Here is a 9351-nt window from a genome sequence, read left to right as displayed (position 1 = left end):
TTTAACACAGTAAAATAAAAATAGTAAATAAGAATAATATATCAAAAAACAACAAAAAACAAAACAACATATAATGGGAGTTCATTCCTGAAAGATTCAGAGCCAAAGGTCTTCTGGAAAACCAAGTTTTTTCAAGCTTCCAGAAGGCTGTGACAGTGGTGGGCATCTCAAGTTTTGGGGTATCTTTAACTTTAAAAAGCTTCAGTGCCACTAATTATGAAAGAGCTCCGTGAGAGGAAGATGTGGGAGAACCGAAGATGGCAGAAACTGGGCTGATGAAGCACCCAGAAGCTTGTGCGCATTCCAACAGCACATCTTGCTTATGGACTTACAACACTAGCAAAACTACTGGGTGTGTGCAGTCACATAACATCCTAGATTATGTTTGTTCCTGTTGGCCTCGCGGGATAAACCAGACAGGAATCGCAACCAGATGAGCTCATTGTACTTTATTGTAAAGCTATGTTGACAGAATCTTGCAGGTCTGAAAGTAGAGTCCTCCCCCCACTCTCCTTTACAGCCCAAGAACTTGGGGAGGTCCCTTCTGAGCCTCTTGCCCTGCCCACTATCCAGCTGAGGGCTGTGCTGTCTCTTATCTGACCGTTCCCTTGGCAGCGTCTCTTGGCCCAGTCTCCCATGGTCTTTTCCACATATCATCACAGCTCCTCCTTGATATATGCATTAAACCACAGTTGGCTGAATTGGCAGCACTCGGCCATAAATAGACTCTGGAAACCACAATTGTTAAGTTCACATAGCGTGCTGCTCCACAAGCCGCACCCTCTATTTTGGTTTTGTGTGTGGCGTGAATCCAGTCTCTCTGTTGCAGGCTGAAAGGTCCCCTCTTTAAGAATCAGTCCTTATCGCTGTCTGGGGTCTTCCGCCCCAGATTCTCTTTCTTGTGGCCCCCAGCCTGCTAAGAATCAGGCCCTCATTTTTGTAAATGAATACCAGTGGGAAAGGCAGGTTGTTAAACCCAGGGTGAACTCAGAATGAGAAACCAAATCTATGCTGCAAATTAAGATAAAGTTCACTGATTGCTACATGCCCACTTCAGGAACTTGATCAATGCTTCACAAGCCAATGTTAAAAGCAGGGTGGATTTCACCAAAGACTCTGAAGTTAACTCTGACCGACACTTGAAACATTCATTAACCAAGATGCTCTGTGCATGGTTTTCCCTTGGGATTTATTAGACTTTTTCAAGCTAACAGTTTTATTTCAACTTTTTTGTCTCAGCTTGGATGTGAACTAATTTTTATTTGTCACATTTATATAATTTGTTGGGAGGGCCAACAAATTTGTCATATTTATATATGTATATAATGTGTCGGGAAGGCTCATTCATTCTGCTGCCATTGCTCCTCTCTTTTCCTCCTCTCTTATTTTACAAAATAATGATCCATTTATACCCTAACAGGGCAGCCCTTCCCAGCTTCAGAACCCTGAGAGGTAGCAGGTGACATAATGGGTGTTTTTAGCACGGAATGGAAATGTTTTCTTCCAATCAGTCGAAGGTCCTGACCGCATGATTGTTCCAACATTCTGGGGTCTCTGCAGGGTATGGTCAAAATAGTCAAGATGGCAGCCAGCGTGGTGCAATCAAGGCGCTGACTATTTTCAGTTGCACTGTTGCAGGTGCCATCTTGACTTTTTTGACCATAGCCTGTGGACACCCCAGAATGTTGGAAAGATCATGCGGTCAGGACCTTCGACTGATTGGAGGAAAACATTTCTGTTCCTTGCTAAGTCAAGATGGCACCTGCAACAGTGCAACTGAAAATAGTCGGAGCCTTGATTGCACCACTGTGGCTGCCATCTTGCCTTTTCTGACCATACCCTGTGGACACCCTTGCCAGTATTAAAAGCTGCTCCTCATCTGTAGCTGCAGATACACTGTTCCTTATGCTTTTTAATTCTTTAATCCTGAGGCTCTTAGGCAGTGTTTCTCAACCTTAGCCACTTTAAGACAGGTGGACATCAACTCCCAGAATCCCCCAGCCAGCCGGCTGGGGGATTCTGGGAGTTGATGTCCACCTGTCTTAAAGTGGCTAAGGTTGAGAAACACTGCTCTTAGGTGAAGTCGGGCACGGGCAAAAAGAGGTGCAAGAGACATCAACCTTGAGTCGAGCTCCGCGTTGCTTTCTTGGCAAAATGCAGAAGGGGGGAGCCACTGTTTTCCTCGGGGATTTTCAAATCTATTCTCCAATTCCAGTACCAACCAGGCTTCACGCTGCTTAGATTTTTCAGATCAGCCAAGCTCTTCCACTTATTAATCCACATCCCTTCTTCCCCTCTGACGCTAAGCTTCGGTTTGCGCAAGTACTTGCGATGGGGGGGGAGGGTTTCCCAACCCACTCAGCCCAGCCCAACTTTTATCACGGTTTAGGGACAGGTGAACGCAGCTTTGCCCCGTTCGACCCAAGTCGGGGACCAAAGCACCTTCGCCAGCTTTGCCCTCCAGGACCGCGACGCTGGTTCGCGTGCGATTCCTTGGCCGGGGCAGAATCCCAAATCTTGTCCGGCAGTGTGTGTGTGTGTGTGTGTGTGTGTGGGGGGTCTGCTGTCGGAGGGACGTGATTGCCCCCCTCCCTTTTTCAAAAGCGTCCCCTCGCTTCCCCGCAGCTGCGCTCAGCCCTCCTCTGGGATCCTCTCTTCCCCGTTTGGATGAACCCACCAACCTGCCCCCGAGCGGACCAGAGAGAAGGACAAGCGAGACGGTGCGCGTGTGTACGGGTGGCGGGGTCGTCGCGTGAGCCAGAGGCGGAGCGGCCGCGCCAAAATTTTGCTGAGCTCAGGGCGCTCTGGGCAGCGGCAGGGCCAGGCTGGTGACATTTCCGGTTGCGAGCGGCCAGCCAATTGGCGATCACAGCCGGCTCGCCGGAGCAGCGAGACGCGAAATGGGATAATCCCCCTCCCCGCTTCCCCGCAGGAGGCGGAGGGACAGGGCAGAGCAGAGCCGCTCGGTCGCCCCGGCTTGGCAGAGCCAGACAAGGGAGCGCGGCGCGCCCCGGGCAGTGGGCTGGCCTTGCCACTCAGGGGGCGGGGCTTTCGCTCTGCAGCGCTGTGGTTTCATCTCTGCAAGGGTGGCGGCCCGGGCACTCTGCACACGCCCGGAAGCCGCTGTCTCGGCTCTCCTCCTAGGACGAAGTCCCCGACTGAAGACGGAGTCGGAGCCCGGTCCGGCCAACCGGAGCGGACCTTGCCGAGCCGTCCTGGTGACGCTCCTCTGGCAAGGAGCTGACGGAGCTTCGTCGGCGCTGGGGCTGAGGGAGCGCTCGTCCGGAAGCGCGCTCAAGCCGGCCCGCGCAGCAACTCGGAGGCGGGCGGCGCGCTCTGCACGTGCTCAGGGGGCCTCTCGTCCCGCCAGCTTCGGCGGCCGCGTTTAGGCACCGGGGAGGGGCGGTAGCTGAAGCGGCCTCTCGATGTAGGATGTCTCGTCTTCGCCAGTGGCTCGGCGGCTCCCGGCGGGGAGGACGACGCGGCTGCCCTCCTGAGGCGCCCGCCCCGGCGAGGAGGAGGCGGCGGCGGCGGCAGCAGCAGCAGCGGGTTTCCTCTGGCAACTTCGCTCAGGTTTCCCCGGCGGCCGAGCGCCCGGCGGGCTCGCTCCTGCGCGGCCTCATTCTGGAGCGCTGAGTCCGCGCCTGGGGATCGCTGTGGAGACGCGCCGCTCGAGCCGCTTCGTTGGACCGGCCCGGAGGTTTGGAGCGCCGGGAGCGCCGCGCCTTCTGCTTCTTGGAAGGGGCGGAGGAAGCGACGTCGGCCGCCCAGCGTTGCACGTTGCTTCTGCGAGCCTCCCTTTCGGATGCGGTGAGTGGCGGGATTGGGCTGGCAAGAGAAAGAAGCCCCTTCCCCAAAGTGGGGAGGGGAGAAGTGGCGGGGTCTGGCCTGGCCTGGGGGACGCTGGGGCGAAGGGGAGGTTTGTATGGGATGTTTCCACCTCGTAGCGTCCCCGCATGTGGCTCAAGGACCGCTTCTTTCCACGCGTGACATGGGAGGCAGGTTCCTGCGAGTGCCGCGGACGAGTCGGCCGGCTAGATCGTGGTAACATCTTCAGTCTAAGCTGTTCTTAAGGCGCTAGTCCTCAGGCGCCCGGTTAGCTGCCGGCGAGTCCCACTGAGTTTTGGAGGGCCCTTACTTTTGGGTGGACATGCCCCGTCGGACTGCACGGTGGACAGGAAAAAATGGACGTGCGGGGAGCAAGGCTGTGATCCCATGAGATGAGATCTCTTGCAAATAAACTCAGCAAAACTTCCTTTCCGTAAATACAGGCTGATTATGACTGTATCAGATGGGTGTTTACTCGGGAGCAAGGGGTAATGCCGTTTACGAGGAGTAGGTCGTCGTGGTGGGGTCGCGGCTGGGCGGGACGTGGAAGCGGGAAGTCGCGCCGTCCGCCGTGAGACTTACTCCTCGCCGAGGGTGGTGAAGGCGGGATCCTGTGGCATCTTGAAGACCTGCAGATATAATAATGGGTCCCTATGCATGTCTTCTTGGAAGTAAGTTGTATTAAATGCAGTGGGCGAGAGGTAGATAGGGGACCGTGCCCGGTTGTGCGGTGAATGTTGTTGCTTACAGCTCACAAGTCTGTGCCACGATGGTTTTTAAAAGGGGGGCGCGTGGGAGTAGCGCACACTCATGTTAATCTTTGAAGCAGCACCGGATCTCGTGTATATGGCCCCTGGCCTGAACCGCATGGGAATTGTTCCGAGTTAAGAAGTTACGTGGTCCACCTGCTTCCAACCTGCTATTCCGCGCCGCGCTCTTCCGGGAAAGCAACCCCCTGCGAGGTCAGTTGTCTGCGTTCACACGACACGCTTAACCCGATCCGTTACAAGCCGTGCGGCTTCGTTCGGGTTCCATGAGAAACTCGGTTCGTTTCCCCCTTGGGTGCTTTTCTGCGGCTTAAGGGTGTTGCGTGAACCACCCAGGTAATGGGTTTGTGTTTCAGGGTCTGGTGCAAAGCCAGGAGACGGGTTAACGCAGCCCCTGGGGGAGCCGTGTTTGCGGGAAGGCCGTCAAGGCCTGTGCTGGATCGAGTTGCAACCAGCGTGGCCAGGAAAGGGTGCTGGAGCGGTCAGCGAAGGGGCGGCGGATGCAAAACCCAGCGCCCGGGAGCCGAGGAGCGCTCGGCAGAAAGGAAAAGTCGCCTCGGAATCCGCGGGACTGACTTCCCAAGGGGCGGGCTGAGCGCAGGCCCCGCCCCTCGCCGCCCACGGCGCCCTTCGTGGCGCCCGCTGGCTTGGCTCCTCGAGCCCGCTCTCCCTCCCCCCTCCCTCCCCTTAAATCAGAGCCCCCTCCCGCGGATCCGTGCGCTGTAGCTTTAAAAGGCTCCAACCACGTTTCAAAGGCCTAAATAGCACAGAAAGCGCGGGGGGGGGAAGAGAAACAGAGTGCAAAGGCTTGCTGCTGCTGCTGCTGCTGCTGCTATTATTATTATTATTATTTATTATTATTATTATTATTATTTATTACTGTTGTCATTATCATCTCTAGAAAAACCACTGAAAAAGCAAGACAGCTAAAATCATTAGTTATTTTTCTTTTTAAAAAAGGGGGAAAAAAGCAGAGCAACCGGCCGCTCCAATTATGCTGCGGCTCTTCCGGGCAGGATTGATTCCCTGCTATCCAGCAGCGTCAGGAGGGGGCTTTCGGTCGCCTTCCTCCTTTCTTTGCTTCAGCGGCGTGGATTATTTTTATTCCGAAGAATAACAGCGAAGGCTGGGTTCCAGCTGGAGCATGCTCACAAACTGCAAGATCTCCCATTATGAAGCAGGCTGGGCTGTTGTGGTTATGTCTGTAGATTCCACCCCTCCCCCGGTGTTCCCCCCCCGCATTGATTTTGTTTTGAATCGGCTCTAACAGCCATCCAGAGTGACCCGTCTATTCCTCTTCCAGCCAGCTGACAATAATTCTATTCTCGATCTCCCCCCCACACCTGCCCAAAACAGGTGTTAGTGAAGAGAGAGCATCGCTTGGTCAGTGGAACGTACCTCCTTCAGGAGGGGGAACAGGGCAGAAAATCCCCCCTCCCCCCAAAAAGCAAGTGGAAAGAATGCCAGAGAAGGCTGGGCAGCAAAGGTAAGGCATTGGAGCTGCGTGGTGTTTTCCTGTTTATTCTGCCTGTCTTCGTGCTGGGGCTGTGCTGGTGTGTTTGCACGGTGGCGAGGGCTGTTTTCTGCTCAGGACAAATCCCAGAGGGGCAGATCCCATTTTGCTGGTGAAGAAGTGTCAGGGGGTCATGTGGGAATGCGCTCTGCCTCAGGGGTGTCCTGTGTGAGGGTTGCTCTGGGAGGGTAGGTATGGAGAAGCGATTCCCTTGGGTGGGTTTTGCTGCACAGTTGATGGGATCCGGTCTTGCTCAGGGCCTGAAGTAACCTTTGCGGTGTCAATTGGCAGAGGTTAACCCTTTCACTGCCTCCTGCAACGTGAGCTTCTTCTGGAAGGCCTGCGTGGTAGGCAAGGGGAAGGGGAGCTCCGGGTCGAGCAGGTTGGAAGGGAGTGGCGTGCAGGCCTTTTAACTTAAAGGAGGGCTAAGCCACCGGATACAACACCTCTGTATCTGTATCTTTGTTGCTAAACTTGCCCTGGGCTCCAAATGTCTTGTGAGTTTGTGTCTGCTGGGGGTGGGGGTGGGGAAGCAGGTAAAAATAACATTTGCCTACAGCACCGCTGCGGTGCTCTTTCCAAGGAAGTCGCCAGAAAGAGGCACACATGGATTTAGCATCGCCAGTGGGTGCATCCAGAATTTAATCTGTTTTTCTCTAGTCGATCGAACAGAAAGAGGCCTTTGTATCTTGGGGGTGTCCAGGTGGAGAGGGGAGGCAGTGAAACCTCTGGTCTGCTTCTTGGAGGGAGGTAAAGATGATTTCCTCCCCATCGCACTGAATGCAAGGAGCTGAATGGAGCAACGGCGTTTCGTCTAGTTTTGCATTCCCCCCCCCCTTTTAAAGGCTCTGTGTTGCCGCAGAATGTGTTTAGCTGTAAGGCATGGCACCATCAGGCATGGCTCCTGATAGATGTCTCTGCACATCAGATGCCCAGAAAAGCATGTATTCTGTGCCTCTGTGGGCTTACCTGAATTTTTACCAATTGCAGCTCCTCCACGTATGAGCGGTGACTGACGTTTAGATGGCATGTAGGTTTTGGAGCACGGTATTGACTCCTTGGGGGTTGGGGGGAGGCAGATTCCAGCATCTTACTTTGCAGGCAAAGGGCCTCCAAGGCCCCCCAGTGAGTGCCTGGGAATCTTTGCTTAGCAACCTCATCTCTTGTCATACCTGCCTCATCTATCTTTAGCCATCCATGCTGAGATTTTCTGTTGGGGTCCAAGACGGCTGCAGTGCTCTGATTGTAGCAGACTGACTGCAGAGGGTTGTTCTCCGTGTGAGGCAAAAAGAGAAAAAAAAGAAAAAGTCTTAAGGGTGCCCTAGTATGCAATCTGGCCGGTCAATTTCTGGGTGATAATTGGCCTCTTGATTGCATAACAATAGCAAGGCAGATGTAACTTTAGGGTTGAACTGTCACTTACTGAATTAATGAGACTCTCTGTTTAGGAAATTCTGTGGATCCTCCCCCCCCCCCCCTGTTCTGTTAACCGTTTCACATTGGAAAACTTCCTAGCAAAATGAACCACCCTATGTTTGGAAATTTCTTTAGTTTCCAAACATAGGCTTTTGAGTCTTCCTAACCTGGATCTTAAAAAGTCGTGTGATTCGGTTGGTCTTGCTCCAGCATTTTTTTGTGCTTCTGGTAAACGAGGAGGCTAGTAAACTTGGCACAAGGGCCGCGGTGCAAAACTTGAACGAGAGAAAGGGAGCGGATGTGCAAGTATTGTTAAACTGGGCTTTGGAGAACCAGCCCTAGTGAACGTGGGTGTTCTACAATTTCCCCTACTTATAGTGCGGCTGCCAGTTATTTGAAAGGTTTTAGTTGTGTTTTTGAGGTCTGGTTCCATTGTTCACCTGCATAAACTGTACCTGTTGCTAATTTTGTTTCCTGAAACAACCTTTAGCTTGAGGGAGCAAATTGTGGTTCAAATTAAGCACAGTTTAGTCTGTTAATTTTGGATTAATTGAAAGGCAGAGACTACCAACTCTTACAACTGCTCAGGGAGTGGGAAAGTACAAGGATTGTGTGTGAGCTCTCGTCACGGCATTAGGAGTTTTGCAAGCTGTATTCAGCTGTTGGGCAGTTCAGAATATCTAAATGTTTAATATTGTCCTCCATTAAAAATATTCAGTAAGAAGAGTTTGCATTGCATGCTTTTTGAAATTTACAGCCGTTCATACAGTATAATTTTTCTCCTTGCCAAGGTGTCGGATGTTACTGGGAACATACTAGCCCTTCTAGTAACAGAATATGCTTTTGCACAAGTTAGTGATGATGGATTTTATGCTGTTTACTTGAGTGTGACATTCAGTTGGATTACAGCTGGTCTTTGGCTGGAATGTTTCAGTGACCGAGTAATCCAGCAATGGTTAGCCTGTTTGTAATTGCTCTATTGAAGCCTTAGAGATAAGAAATTGCTTGTTAACAGTGGGAAGAGAGGGATGTTCAACAGTGTGAAATTTTCACAGCCAATAAGGGTGTAATTGCTAATGCTCTAATGCTGCTTAGTGAATGATTTTAAGGGCAGCCGCATTCAGTGAATTCCAAGGCTGGCTTTTGAACAAACTCCTTCTTTAGGGGAACATTATAATTTTAAAATCCCTTTATAGCAGAGTGTCTCAAACTTTGTGATGCTGCTCACAAATTGAAATGTGTGTCAATCCTGTGGAAAACATGAATGTTGTCATTGGGGTTATGGTGGGGCGACTACTAAATGTACCCCTTCTTTTAAAAATTACGTTTTAATCTATATAGCCAATAAAACAATGATGGAACTTTGCCTTCATACTCTCAGTGGACAGTATTTTCTGATAAATAACACACTGAAGTCATTCTTTGGTAACAAAACACTTGTGAAAGCTAACGATATGCAATTTTCATCATGCTTTCATGACTTAAGGTTACTTCTATCAGTACTACTGATAGATTGCTCACCTTGTTTAACCACACAACAAAAATATTTCCATTTAGAAAGGCTAGAAATTTCCAGCACTGAATTTATTCTCTAGACCCTACAAAGGCTACATGCTATGCCGAAGTGGCCAACAGATAGATGGTTTGGGTAGATGGCTAGATCCATGGGTTTAGTCATCTCTCAAAACCCATGTTTGGGTTTGCTCTGTCTCTCTCTCCTTGCTCAAATAGGCTTACTCAGTTTTAAAAAATGTTTACAACCATCTTCTAAGTTGCTTGCATCCCAGACTTCTTGAACTCTACTTTATAGAGTCTCCAAAAGCTTTT

The 9351-nt window shown here is 51.3% G+C and overlaps 1 protein-coding gene across 3 annotated transcripts in view; it reads left to right on the top strand.

The window, feature by feature from the left end:
* Positions 1–2040: 2040 nt before the first annotated feature.
* The window catches only part of HIVEP3 (HIVEP zinc finger 3), a 197961-nt gene continuing 190650 nt past the window's right edge, over positions 2041–9351 (top strand). For 2 of the 3 annotated variants that reach the window (XM_088140051.1, XM_088140049.1), the window contains exon 1: positions 2041–3810. The gene's annotated coding sequence lies outside the window, so the exon portion shown is untranslated. Of the gene's footprint in view, positions 3811–5528; positions 6082–9351 lie in introns of those variants that run through there. The other variant, XM_025164859.2, reaches the window with a different exon arrangement.

Source organism: Python bivittatus, unplaced genomic scaffold (assembly GCF_059951505.1).
Source record: "Python bivittatus isolate LINGU-HERP-01145 unplaced genomic scaffold, Pbiv_v1 ctg000310_np1212, whole genome shotgun sequence".
Lineage (NCBI taxonomy): Eukaryota > Metazoa > Chordata > Lepidosauria > Squamata > Pythonidae > Python > Python bivittatus.
The sequence above is the reverse complement of the archived record's forward strand: the minus strand, read 5'-3'. Positions and strand labels throughout refer to the sequence as shown.